Raw genomic sequence first — 14,826 nt, 5'->3', positions numbered from 1 at the left:
ACAAAAGATCATGTTTATAATGTCATAAAGACCCCAAATCCAGAGCACTCTGCCTCTCATGGGAATGCCTCATAAAGGATGTGAATTGACTCAAAAGCATTTCTCCCACTGGCAAGTCTCTCTAGTGTGAATGACTGTACTTTCATAGTGACGAACTGGTCCTAGATAATGCATCCCTGAGATCCAAGGAATTCCTCAAGTGAAATTATCATACAAAAGTTGGAGAAAGCATTCTCTAAAAGAGGCTTATCCCCAGTGGGACTAGTCAAAGGTGACAATAAGCAAATGGCACTGTATGCTGTCTTTGTAATTTAAGATGAGTTTGAGATACCCCAGACCCCATGATCTACACGAGGAATAGTCAAAGGATCACAGAACTTGGGTCTCTGCTGGGTCTACAAGTTGGCCTCATTTAACATCTGAGGAAGCTGCTGGTGATTCATACATTCTCTGTTTGAGGTCATCTAATGTCTAAGAGATGACTGCCCTGTAAAGTGTTCCTGGATATACTTACGTTTTAGAAATAAGTACAATGAGCCAATATATTTCTCTCTGTAACATCTAACTATTGGCCTTTGGATCTACTTGGAATGAGATAAGTATCTATTTCACTTCCTTCTTATTTATTATACTCCCAACCTTCCAAATCAACATTTAACTAATTAATATACAAATTTATACATTCATTTAACACACAGGTATAAGTGCCCACTCTACAAGTCTATCTAGTTAGTATGGGTGGAAGAGGGAGCTGGGCAGAGTCTTGCTACCCCCAGGGAATTTAACAGCTTCATATCTGATTCTGATTTTTTAAGGCAAAGAAAATATTAAAAGGGTGGAAAATGTCGCAGGTGTCAGACAACATAGAAAAGTCTGAGTAACATGCCATAGGTGAGAGTGGATGGGGAAGGACTCTGGAGCTTTAAAAGGACAGGGAAGGTGGCCCCTCTGATATCTGTACCATTTTCATAGGTACAGAAGCTCTCCTTCTCTCTGGAAGCAGAAGGACAGTCTTTTTGTCCTCATCACAGAAATGTATAAATATTTTAGCCGCTGTCTGACTGTAACACTCATGAACTTGCCCAACTGCCCTGACCTCAATCACAGAAGCCTCCACCCAGATATTTGATTTCCTGACTGCTTGTTTTGGTTATAATTTACTTGGGTCTAGGTAGGGCACTTTGGGCGACACTTTCTTGTCACCCAAAGGAAGGAAGATTTTCCTTGAGGAAGGAAGTTTCCTTACTCAAAGTGAAATCATGCATTTAGCATGGGCAGACTACAAATGGCTCTTGAAATTCATTACTTCTCTTGAATCTCAGTTTTGCACTCCTCAGTTCCCTGTTCTTCACCAGAAATCTCCAGCCCTAAACTTCATTCTGGGTTTTGCTCAGCTGATGTACTGAATCTAGGAATACACACACACACATACACACGCACACACACACGGGTGTAAATTTACTTCAGATTCCCAATTTCCTTTAAAACAAAGAAATAGCAACATTATTTCAGTATTGGCTCTCAGCATTTAAATGGTTTTCTTAATGACTATTTCTAGAGTTAGTATCCAGTATGAATGACTATGTTTGGTATTTAATACATGATTTTCTATTTTAAAAAGTTACAGGTGGCTCTATTATTCCTTGATGGGGTTAAATAGCACAAAGCTTTTGGCTCCTGCAGTTGCTTCCATCTTTCTAATTGAGGGATTTCTGCTACTCACCCCCTTCATCCCTTTCTCAATTTGGCATTTTTACAACTGGAATGAAGACAGGAATTAGTGTTTTGAAATACTGCATCTACAGCTTATTCATAACACAGTTCAGCAGGAAGAAGGAAAGGTCAGATGATTTTAGGCTTGCAATTTGGGTACCTAAGAGCTCTAAGTTGAATTCCCTAAATTCTACTGGTCCTTCTTTATTACTTATTAAGGCTTGACATGAATGAGGCATCAAATGACATATTTTTAAAGCTTAGGAGCTTCTGTAGTGAAAGGTCTGGGGATTCACAAACGTGAGTAAAATGAAAATCCACCTTGATATTCTACATCATCAGCAGCATAAGTCCAATGACGACAGACAGCTATGTCTACTGGAAAGTTTTGCTGAATTTGCCTTTATTTCATCCTCACCGTCACTGTCTTCTTTCAAGACTTTTAATTTCTCTCCTAGATTGGTAAAAAATACCAGTTGCTACTTCTCTTCAGTATTATTCTCCATTTAATTTCCATATTCCTATCAAATATTTTGAAATTACAATCCTAATGATTCTCTCACCTTCTTAAAGCCATTGAATGGTTGTTGCCTTCACAATAGAGTTCAAACTCCTTAGCAGAACGTACTACAGTGTTAATATTTTATGTCCTAATGAGCTCGTGGACTTCTAATCTCACATGTCCCTTTAAGCATCTTGAATTCTAGCCACGCTGAAGTAGTGCTCAAATATTACAGTATCCTCCTGTCTCCGTGCTTTACATATGTTGTATCCTAGCTACTTGAAAATACTTAATCCCCTTTTCTCTTACCTAAGAGCTATGGATCCTATAAAAGTGTCCTTTCTGTTGAGTGGTTTTGTTTTTGTTTTTGTTGTTGCTGTTCTTTTTTAGTTTGAGTTGGGTGTTTTCCCATTTGGTTCTCATCACTCCTTGGGCTAGTCTGCATCATTGTATCCATGACACCATATTACAATCCTTCACCTATAATATTTCTCTCTTCCATGATAACCTGTAAGCTCTGTGAGGTCAGGGACTATGCTTTATTTACTTTATTCCCTAGTATATTGCACAGTACCTGGCACACTGAAAGCCAGGTGTGTTGAATGACTTAATAGATTTCTGAGTTAACCAATTAATGAGATGGTCATTTTTCAATATGTAGAAGCTGGTTCAGATAATAGCATTTTATTGCTACACTCCCCATTATGGAAGCCCTGAATGCCAGGATGGTGTTCATGCAGATTCTTGGTTTCATCTGGGTGTCCTGGCATTCACTCAGAACAGATGGTGTTTGTCTGAAAAGTCTTTGATCCACATCCATTTTTTAAAATCTATTTTAGCTAGGTATAGAATTAGAATTTGATCATTTTTTTCTCTTTCAGTGATTCAGAGATAGCATTTCACTTTCCTCTTTTGAATAATTTTTGTGGTCATTCTTATCTTTCTCTGTACAGAAACAAAGTTGCTTTTAAGATTTTTTTTATTGCTGATTTTCAACAATTTCATTATGATATGCTTTGGTGTGACCTTATGTTTCTTCTGTGGAGTTCATTAAAATTCTTGGATCTATGGTTTTATAGTTTTTATCAAATATTAATAAATTTCAACCATTGTTTCTTCATATATTTTTTTCTGCTTCATCCCCCTTTCTGGGACTCAGACATTTCAGACTACTTGAAATTTTCCTATGGCTTATTGAAGCAATATTTATCTTTTGTGGTCTCTTTTTTTCTCAGTACTTCATTTTCAGTAATTATTATTGTCAAGTCTTCAAGTTTACTGATCTTTTCTCCTGAAATATTCAATCTCCTGTGAATCCTATCCTGTTATCTTTTATAATTTCGGATGTTGTATTTTTATTTTTTAAAGTTTCATTTGGTTCTTTTTTATATCTTTTCATTATGTTAATGATATCCCTTAGAGTGTTTTGGACTCAAGTCATATTAGACTTGTTGATGGATGATATGTACCTATTTATAGCATTTTATCTTTATCATGTACCATCTTGTTTTTAGATATGCCTCTTGAAATATTGTAAACACTTGAAAAAATGTAGCAATGCCTTACTGTACATGAGGCTATCATGTTGTTCACAGGCTTCATCACTTTCTCTCTCAATCAGATATAGAATACCAATAAACAGTTGTAGAGGAAATACGTAATTTTTAAAGTATAGTTGATTTACAATATTATATTAGTTTCACATGTGTGACATAGTGATTCAATATTTTTAAAGATTATGCTCCATTTAAAGTTATTACAAAATAATGGCTATATTTCCCTGTGCTGTAAAATATATTCATATTACTTATCAATTTTATATATAGTAGTTTGTATTTCTTAATCCTGTACCCCTATCTTGCCCCTCCCACCTTCCCTCTCCCCACTGGTAAGCACTAGTTTGTTCTATATACTTGTGAGTCTGTTTCTGTTTTGTTATATACATTTATTTGTTTTATTTTTTTTTTAGATTTCACATATAAGTGATAACATAGAGTGTTTGTCTTTCTCTGCCTGACTTATTTCACTAAGCATAATACTCTCTAGGTCCATCCACATTGTTACAAATGGCAGAATTTCATTCTTAGCCTGAGTAATATTCCATTGTGTGTGTATTTGTGTGTGTGTGTGTATATCTATAAATATCATTTCTTCTTTATCTGTTCATCTGTTGATAGACACTTAGGTTGCTTTTATATCTTGACTATATTAAATAGTGCTGCTGTGAACACTGGGGTGCATGTATCTTTTTGAATTAGTTTTTTCATATTCTTTAGATATATACCCAGGAGTGGAATTTCTGGATCATATGGTAGCTCTATTTTTAGTTTTTTGAGGAACTTCCATGATGTTTTCCACAGTGATTGCACCAATTTACATTTCCACCAACAATGTATGAGGGCTCCCTTTTCTCCACATCCTTGCCAACATTTGTTATTTGTGGTCTTTGATGACAGCCATTCTGACAGGTTTGAGGTGATATCTCAGTATAGTTTTGATTTGCATTTCTCTGATGATTAGTGATGTTGAGCATCTTTTCATGTCCCTGTTAGTCATCTGTATGTCTTTGTCCATTCAGATCTTCTACCCATTTTTTAATTGAGTTATTTGTTTTTTTGATATTGAGTTGTATGAGCTGCTTATATATTTCAGATATTAATCCTTTTTTGGTCATATCATTTGCAAACATTTTCTCCCATTCAGTAGATTGTCTTTTTTTTTGTCAATGGTTTCCTTTGCTGTGCAAAAACCTTTAAATTTAATTATGTTCTATTTGTTTATTTTTGCTTTTATTTATTTTGCCTTAGGAAATAGATCAAAAAATATATATTGCCACAATTTATGTCAGAGTGTTCTGCCGATGTTCTCTTCTAAAAGTTTTTATTGTTTCCGGTCTTACATTTAAGTCTTTAATCCATTTTGAGCTTATTTTTGTGTATGGTGTTAGAGAATGTTCTAATTTCATTTGTTTACATGTAGCTGTCTTCCCAGCACCACTTATTGAAAAGACAGTCTTTCTCCATTGTGTATTCTTACTTCCTTTGTCATAGGTTAATTGACCTTAAGTGTACAGGTTTATTTCCAGGCTCTCTATTCTATACCATTAATCTATGTGTTGGTTTTTGTCAGTACTATGCTGCTTTGATGACGGTACCTTTTTAGTATAGTCTGAAGTCAGGGAGCATGATATCTCAAGCTTTGTTCTTTTTTCTCAATATTGCTTTGGCAATTTGGGGTCTTTTGTGGTTCCATATAAATTTTGGAATTATTTGTTCTAGTTCTGTGAAAAATGTCATGGTTATTTTGATAGGGATTGCATTAAATAGGTAGATTGCTTTGGGTAGTATGGGCATTTTAACAATATTAATTCTTCCAATCCAAGAACAGGGAATATCTTTCCATTTCTTGGTATCATCTTCAATTTCCTTCATCAGTGTTTTAGAGTTCTCAGAGTATAGTTCTTTCATCTCCTTGTTAAGTTTATTCCTAGACATTTTATTCCTTTTGATGCAGTTTAAAAGGGATTGTTTTCTTGCTTTCTCTTTCTGAAAGTTCATTTTTAGTGTACAGAAAAGCAACAGATTTCTGTATATTAATCTTGTATCCTGCAAGTTTATTGAATTCGTTTATTAATTCTAATAGTTTTTTTCATGGAGACCTTAGGGTTTTCTATATATAGTGTCATATAACCTGCAAATAGTGACAGTTTTACTTCTTCTCTTCCAATTTGGATGCTTTTATTACTTCTTCTTGTCTGATTGCTATGGCTAGGACTTCCAATACTATGTTACATAGAATTGGCAAGAGTGGGCATTTTTGTTTTGTTTCTGATTTTAAAGGAAAGGCTTTCAGCTTTTCATCACTTAGTATGATGCTAGCTGTGGCTTTGTCATAAATAGCTCTTATTATGTTGAGATATATTCACTCTATACTAACTTTGATGTGAGTTTTTATCATGAATTGGTGTTGAATTTTGTCAAATGCGTTTTCTGTGTCTATTGTTATAATCGTGAGGAAATAACTCTTTTATTTATGATTGCTACTGGCAAATACATATATTGATCATAATGTAGTCATATTAATCAGAATTGGGCTAAATGTAGTCTTTAATTTGTAGACCTATATATCATTTATTAAATGTTTTCATCTAAATTTTCTCATTTGATACCAGCAACAGTCCTATGGTATATAATATCCTTTTCTAGGTTCTAATTATGCTCTCCTTTTCATTTGGGGAACAAGAAACCAGAAACAATAAGGAATTGTACAATGTTTATTATTTTACCATGGTCTTTTGATACCTAATGCACACTTCTGTTTTCAAAAATGTTACAATATAGCAGTAACTGTATTAGTAGGAGGTAAATAATAGTAAGAAAATATTACCCATTTTATTGTCACACCAAAAACAATTAATGACTAATGTTATACATGCCCCCTCTTTGCTTTTGTTCATGTGTATGTGTATATGTCATGTTTATAGCAAGGACAAATCTTAATGAGATATTTTTGGTTTGTTTTCCTTTGTTCATGTTATGTTAACCTTGTATCATTATTTCAGTGATATTTTCATACAATAGCATTGTCTCTCCAGAAATGAGTCATAATGTGAGTTGTTTGTACAATAGAGGTTCTATTTATTGAAAATTTGATTTGGAGCAATCTGAAAATTCTATGACAAAAGTGTGAATTTATAAATAAGAAAATAATACTCTGAAAGCCCATATAACTTTAATACATAAAAGCAACCCTCATTCAGAAATTATTGATTCTTTGTTGGCACAAATTCTAGTAACCTTGGTTTCTAGATTTCCTAAACCATATCACATTTACAGCACAAAATGTGTCAGTGATAACTGTGTCATTTTCACTGAGTATTTATTGATTAGTTGATATAGGTGAAGCCCTGCAGTATACTCTGCAGCTACAAAAATGTAGAACACATGGTCCTATCTTCAAAGATCTCAGTATAAAGTTAGAGAAACTTCACATATATAAAAATACTAGTAACAGTAAAAAGTAGAACACTCAGATATCAAAAAACATTTACAGAAGAATGTTTCCAGGTATTAGAAGAGGGAATAGAATGAAAGAATTAAAGTCTATAATTAAAGAGTGACATAGAAAACTAAAACAAAAGCAAAAGCAAAACAGATATAACCAGGACTTCCCTGGTGACACAGTGATTAAGAATCTGCCTGCCAATCCAGGGGACACAGCTTCGAGCCCTGGTCTGGGAAGATCCCACATGCCACGGAGCAACTAAGCCTCAGAGCCACAACTACTGAGCCTGTGCTCTAGATCCTGCGAGGCACAACTACTGAGCCCACGTGCCACAACTACTGAAGCCTGCGCGCCTGGACCCTGTGCTCCACAACAGAAGCCACTGCAATGAGAAGCCTGCGCACCACAATGAAGAGTAGCCCCCACTCACCGCAACTAGAAAAAGCCAGTGTGCAGCAACAAAGACCCAACACAGCCAAAAATTAATTAATTAATTAATTAAAAAAAAAAAAGCAGATATAACCAACACAGCATTGAAATATGAGGCCATGTTCTTTCCATTCACTGAGAAACAACATGGCCTCAACTGTTTCACCTCAACTGTTTTTAAGGATGTCGTCATAAAATTTACATACAGAACTTGGTTAACTAAAGCTAGTTAGGCCCATATAGCACAAACAAAATCAGCTCCATAACAATAGTGATCTAACATAGTGGTTACAAGGGTCAAGGATGGGCTCAAAAGTCATACTGCCTGGGGTTGACGTCCCAACTTCATCAACTTCAAACTTGGACCAATTTTTAACCTGTGTCTTGATTTCTTCATCTGAAAGGGAAAATAAGAATACATTCATTGTGGAGTTATTGTGAAGATTGAAACAAAAATTGTAAAGCACGTAAAACAGTATCTGATACACAGGTAAATTTCAATACTTGCTATTACTTAATAATAATACAAGCAACTGTGTCAATAACACTTACCTATGTACCAGGCACAGTTCTAAATTTTTACATCGCTTAACTCACTCAGTCCTTGCATCAACCCTAGGAGGGAGTTACTGCTATTATTCCCATTTTCCACTTGAGAAAACCAAATCTCAGAGATATAAATAATTTGCTCAAGGACTACCTACTTAAGTAGAAGAGTCATCATTTTAGCCAAGTGCTTTGTCCCTAGAGCCCTTTGTAATGTTGCCACCACAATATTGTTCATAACAAAACATATAAATATTAGAGCCACCTGAAAATATATTAAGCCACTGATTTCCTGAGGCAGTGATCATCTTTTCACCAAAGGATTCAAAAAAAAGGCATCCAGTTAGGTGGCCGGACTATATAGTCTGTGTAGCTGCTAAGTATTTATTAAATTAATGTTGGGCCATGGTCAATCAACAGTAAAAAAATGTTTTATTTTTATTGTTTAAGGATGTAGATATGTTTATACCCACTGAAGAATGTATACTCTCAGAAATTGCTTAAATGTGGGGTATAAAGCTCCAATTATCTTTCAAAAATATATCTATAATTTATATATGATTTATATATAATTTTATATATACAATTATATGTAAATTTTCATTCTCCATATATACAGAAAAAATTTCTTCACCAATCCAGGAGGTGCTTTAGTTTATTGTTTTAACACACAGGCTCTAACATTAGACAAATCTGGGTTTGCGATCTAGCTGGATCACCTATTTGTGTAAAATTTTCATTGTGACGTGGAGGAAATAACAATATAAACACGATAAAATTATTGTTAGGAATCACTGAGATAATTCATTAAAAAGTAACATAGCACATGGCAAGTGGTAAATACTCATTAAGCATTATTATTCTATTTTGTAAATGTAATGTTAATTTATTAGTGCAAAGGCAAACACATGGGAATATTTGTCAATAGCAATTAATTTAATAATGAACATTATTCTTTATTTTATGCTTTTTATTACCAAATATAAAACCCATACAGAAAAGTAGACAAATCATGAATGTACAGTGTGTGTGTGTGTTTATGGCAGGGGTTGGGGATGGGACGAGATCCAGTGGTGTGAGAAGAGCTTAGTCTGAGAATCAGGAGATCTAAATCCAGATTTTAATCTGTCCCCAACTCACCCTGTGACCTGGAAACAATTACTTTCTCTCTCTGAATATTTATCTTATTTCTAAAATGAAAGACTTGGGCAGGTTGATTCCTATGATTCCTTCCTATTTCAAAGTTCTAGGACTAAGTGGTCAAGAGACAAGAGAAAGAATAAGTTTAATGCATATAAAAAGGCTAGAACTGGTTTAGATAGCACAGTGGATTCCTGAATCCTTAAGTTAAATAAAGGGACATTTGGGCCATTGCCACTCTCATTTGAGAACTTAGTCCAGTAAACAGTTTCACTTGGACAGTAGTCTTGGCATTTCAGGTCAGGTCTAAAATTATGAAATCATATTTTCATGCCAAAGAGTAAAAGAGCTTTCCAAGCTAGAGCATTGCCAAAGATATCCTAATAAAGATATACAGCCCAATCAGTGAGTTTTAACCCCTTCAAAGCCTTTTAAAAACTTGACTTTGCTTTCAATGTATTGCAAAACTAAATGTTTATTTCTGTTGACAATGAACTCTTTCAAGTCCTGTTTTCTAGATAATCTAATGTAAGTTAGAGCTCAGTCACAGGAATATGTTTGTAATATTAAAACAAGATGATGTATCACTTTGCAGGCTAATATATCACTTTCCTTAAAATATTAAAAAATATATTCAGTTACCTAAAAAGAGTCTTTATGGAGGGGTAATCAAGTATTGTCAAGGGAAGCTCTGTTGCATTCCTCTGTTTACCCCTGAAGTTCATCTTTCCCTTTCTTTAGATTTCTCTTTTTTAATTTCAAAAACAAACATGAATAGCTTTATTGAAGCATAATTGACACACAATAAATAACTCATACACAGTTTGATCAGTTTTGACAAATGTATAAACCTAATGAAACCATCACTACAACCAACATAGTGAACATATATGTAAACCCCTTTTGAAATCCTCCCTCTCACCACTCATTCCCTGATTCTTTCAACCAGGTACAACTGATCTGCTTTCTGGCACTATAGACTAGTTTGCATTTCTAGAGTTTTACAGAAATGGAATCATATTGTATGTACTTTTTTTTGTCTAGCTTCTTTCACTCAGCATAATTATTTTCAGATTCATCCATGTTTTGTGTGCATAAATAGTTCATTCATGTTGATTGCTGAGTAGTATTCCATTGTATGAATATACCCATAATTTGTTTAACCATTCATCTGTTGGTGGATATTTGAGTTTTTCTCAGTTTTTGTTTATTGCAAATAAAAACTGCTATGAACATTTGTGTATAGGTCTTTGTGTAGTCATACGCTTTCATTTTTCTTGGGTAAATGCCTAACAGTGGGATGACTGTATTCTATGATAACTGTATGTTTTACTTAAAAAAAAAAAAAAAGATTGTGAGTAAAGGCAATTTTATTTATTTATTTTCAGTCTGGATGTTTTAATTTATTATTATGTTTTTTTTCCTTATTTCGCTGATTTAGAACTTCCAGTGCAACGTTAAATGGAAATGGTGAGAGAAGATGTCTTTTCCTTGTTACTACCCTTACAGGGAAAGCGTTCAGTCATTCTCCATTAAGTATGAGTTTAGCTGTAAATTTGCCATAGATGCCCTATGTCACTTTGAGAAAATTTGTTTCCATTCCTAGTTTTCTGAGAGTCTTTATCAGAAAAATATTAGATTTTTGGTAAATTTTTTCTTCATTTATTGAGAAGATCATATGGTTTTTCTCTGCTCTCTCTTTCTCTTTTGGAGAGGCTGTTAATATGCTGAATACATTGATTTTTGTGTGTTATACCAACCTTGAATTCCTAGGGTAAACCTCCACTGATTATGGTATATTATGCTTTTAATATATTTGTGTTTCAGTTTGTTAAAACTTTGTTAAGAATTTTTACATCTATAATCATGAGGGATATTGATCTGTAGTTTTCTTTTGTTGTAATGTCTTTGTCTGCTTCTGTTATTAGGTTAATACTGGTCTCATATAATGAGTGTGATGTATTCCTTTCTCTTCAATTTCTGGCAGAGTTTGTGTAGAATTGGTATTATTTCTTCCTCTTAGGTAGAATTCACCAGGGAGGCCTTCCAAGCCTAGAATTAATTTTACTGAAAGGTTTTAAACTACAAATTCAATTTCTTTAATATATATAGAACTAGTCAGTTTATCTATTTTTTCTTGAATGAGCTTTCATAGTTTGTGTCTTCCAAGATATTTTTTCATTTCATCTAAGGTATCACATTTATTGACATTAATTTGTTAATAATATTACATTATTATCTTTTTAATATATGCAGAATCTGTAATGGTGTCACCTCTTGTTTCAGATCTTGGTAATTTGTGTGTTTCTTCCCTATCTTTTCTGACTAATCTGATTATAGGTTTATCAATTTTACTGATCTCAAAAATTCATCTCTTGGCTTAATTTATCTTTCCCCTATGTTGTCCTTTTTCCTATCTTAGTTTTTTCTGTTTTGATCTTTATTACTTCCTATCTTTTCATACTTTGTGTTTAGTTTGCTTTTTTAATTCAATTTCTTAAGGTAGAAATTGAGATCATTATTTGGAGGTATCTCTCTTTTTTTTTAAATTAATTAATTAATTAATTAATGGCTGTGTTGGGTCTTCGTTTCTGTGCGAGGGCTTTCTCTAGTTGCGGCAAGTGGGGGCCACTCTTCATCGCAGTGCGCGGGCCTCTCACTATCGCGGCCTCTCTTGTTGTGGAGCACAGGCTCCAGACACGCAGGCTCAGTAATTGTGGCTCACGGGCTTAGTTGCTCCGCGGCATGTGGGATCTTCCCAGACCAGGGCTCGAACCCGTGTCCCCTGCATTGGCAGGCAGATTCTCAACCACTGTGCCACCAGGGAAGCCCTCTCTTCTTTTTTAATATAGGTGTTTATTACTATAAACCACCCCTCATTTCCCTTGATATATGACAAGAAATAAAAGTGAGGTTATAAAAACAATGAATAGTAAAGAATTAAAATTTATCATTATTATGGGAGAATGATCATAGCAATTAGTTCATCTTAGGAAATTCCTTGACCTAAAGTTTTAAGGTTACTTGCAGTATACCTGATTTTAAGATGAAGTTTAAAATGTGTTCAAAAGTATTACACTTCTTTAAGATGGAGGAAGCCCTAGGAATAAATGTAGCAAGATTAAATACCAATGAAGAAAGCACATCTCAGTAAAATTAGGTCTTTTTTAAAAATATAATTTCCATTAAAAGTCATTTTCATTTGTTTATGTTTCAATAATTGTATATATTTTATTTGTTTTAAAGCATTGATAAATATTAAAAGCAAGCTGATGTTTACAGTTAACTCATCTATACAAGTGTTAACTGTCCTGAAAATTCCTGAAGGGAATCTGAGTTAACACACTTGTCTTAAATATGTCATCCTCTTAAAACAGTTGATTAATAATTTAAGATATATGGTATTTTCACTCAAAGTTACCCATGTAAAATTTGTTAGTTAAATGCAGTATTGTTAGGCAACACTTTTTTTTTCCATAATTATGATAACCCATAAAATAATTTAGGAGAAAGAGGCAGACTCATGGGGTGATGAATTAAGACATCATACATATGACACTCAAACTAATTGTCAACCTGCTACTAAAACATTAGACCAAATAATCACCAGTCTGACCATTGGGAAGAGTCTTCACTCTTCACTTGGACCATCATTTACATTCCTCCAGTGACAAGATGTTCACCATTCCCACCTTCGGTCAACTCTGAAGGTCAAGAGTTTCCCCCTTTAGATTTTTAATCTCCATTTTTTCCTTTCATGAAGTGGGAATAATACTAATCTTGACTACTCCACTGACTTATTTTGAGGCTGAATTTAGGCAATAACTAAAAGTCCACTGGAATTTGTATGATAGGACACAAATTTGAGGAAGGATTGACTGTTTGAAGTAAATTCAGTACTACCATGTGCTTGTCTTACTGCTCAGATCCCTCAGTTATTTTATTATTAACCTGTGTGTGTTAGGTTACAGAAATGTTGCTTGGATTAGTCTTTCTGACTACCTCCTGATTTGAGATCAAACAAGGAAGGAAATGTTACTCAGGAAAGCAATATGATTGCATGGACAGGAAAAATCGGGGAAACTTGCTCTCCTGTTTGTGTCACTGGCTCGTTTGTTTCAGAGCTGTGATATAAGACATTTAAAGCACTTGATCAATTTAATTCTTGATCAGTTTTAAACGTTCTGAAGTGTAAACAAAGAACCTCTGAAGGGACTGAGCAACCCTAGTGACAGGAGCCGAAGAAGCAGTGCAGGTTGTCCCGTTTCCCCTCCCCCTTCCCTTCTCCGGTTGACTTCTTGGGTCCCCTCACTCCACAGTCCCGATCCCACCATGTCCCAGAAACAAGAGGAGGAGAGCCCTGTGGAGGAGACTGGTAAGGAGAAGCAGGACACACAGGAGAAAGAAGGTACGCTCCCTGAGAGAGCCGAGGAGGCAAAGCTAAAGGCCAGATATCCAAGCCTAGGACAAAAGCTTGGAGGCTCCGACTTCCTCATGAAGAGACTCCAGAAAGGGCAAAAGTACTTTGACTCAGGAGACTATAACATGCCCAAAGCCAAGATGAAGAATAAGCAGCTACCAAGTACAGGACCAGACAAGAACCTGGTGACTGGTGACCACATCCCCACCCCACAGGATCTGCCCCAGCGAAAGTCCTCTCTCGTCACCAGCAAGCTCGCGAGGTAACTGGGGCCCCCTTCTGCTTCCCTTCCTCACCCACCGGACTTTTATATATCATAGGCAGGGATGGAATGGGCCCCCAGTTATACCTTCTCAGCTTGCTAGCCAGAAATGACTGTGATTCTCCTGGGGGCTGCTGAGAAGGTAATGTGGGCTGAAGAGAGGCCCTGAGTTCATTTCTTTGGATAAATTGAGATTTTCACACCCTCGTGTAGCCCAGGTAGGGGCTCAGAAATGGGACACTAGGATTGGATAATGCTGCAAACTCTCTTTTTCTTTTGTACAAGAAACTGGGGAGATGTGATTTCTCCTTTTGGAAGAGAGTATCCCCAAATTGGTTAGGCTAGGCCTTGGGAATAATATGACAGGTTTAACATCCCAAGGCTAACCTGACATGGTTGGGAAAGGTAGATTGAATGGGATCTGTTTTCTGTGCTTTTAAGTGTTTTGTCCCTTGGGCTGCTACTGCTTCATGTTTCCATTATGACCGGTTTAGAGAAGCCTCAAAAAGAAAAACTGATTTGCTTGCCTAAAACTATAGTGCCCACTTAACCTCCTTTACTGTGTCTTACAGTTTTCCCTGGCTCTTAAATAATGTAAGGATTGGAGGATATAATTCACATAAAATGGGCACCTTCCCTCTCTCTTCCAGCATGTTGCTTTTTGAAAGTATCATGGGATAGGAGTCAAGATATCTGGGCTCTAGTTCCACTCAGTCTAGTCAGAACTGACGTGTAACCTTGGTCAAGTCATTTAACCTCTCTGGATTTCTATTTCCTCATCTGTAAAACAGAGTTGAATATAGATGAGAT

The 14,826-nt window shown here is 35.2% G+C and overlaps 1 pseudogene across 1 annotated transcript; it reads left to right on the top strand.

Moving 5' to 3' along the window:
* Positions 1-11,881: 11,881 nt before the first annotated feature.
* Positions 11,882-14,576, top strand: LOC309643273 (alpha-endosulfine pseudogene; annotated as a pseudogene). Its single transcript has one exon. The product of its transcript is annotated as an alpha-endosulfine pseudogene (transcript).
* Positions 14,577-14,826: the final 250 nt, after the last annotated feature.

Source organism: Balaenoptera physalus, assembly GCF_965194825.1.
Source record: "Balaenoptera physalus genome assembly, chromosome: 15".
In the NCBI taxonomy this organism is placed as follows: Eukaryota; Metazoa; Chordata; class Mammalia; order Artiodactyla; family Balaenopteridae; genus Balaenoptera; species Balaenoptera physalus.
Note: the sequence above shows the minus strand (reverse complement) of the source record. Positions and strands in the feature narration are given on the sequence as shown.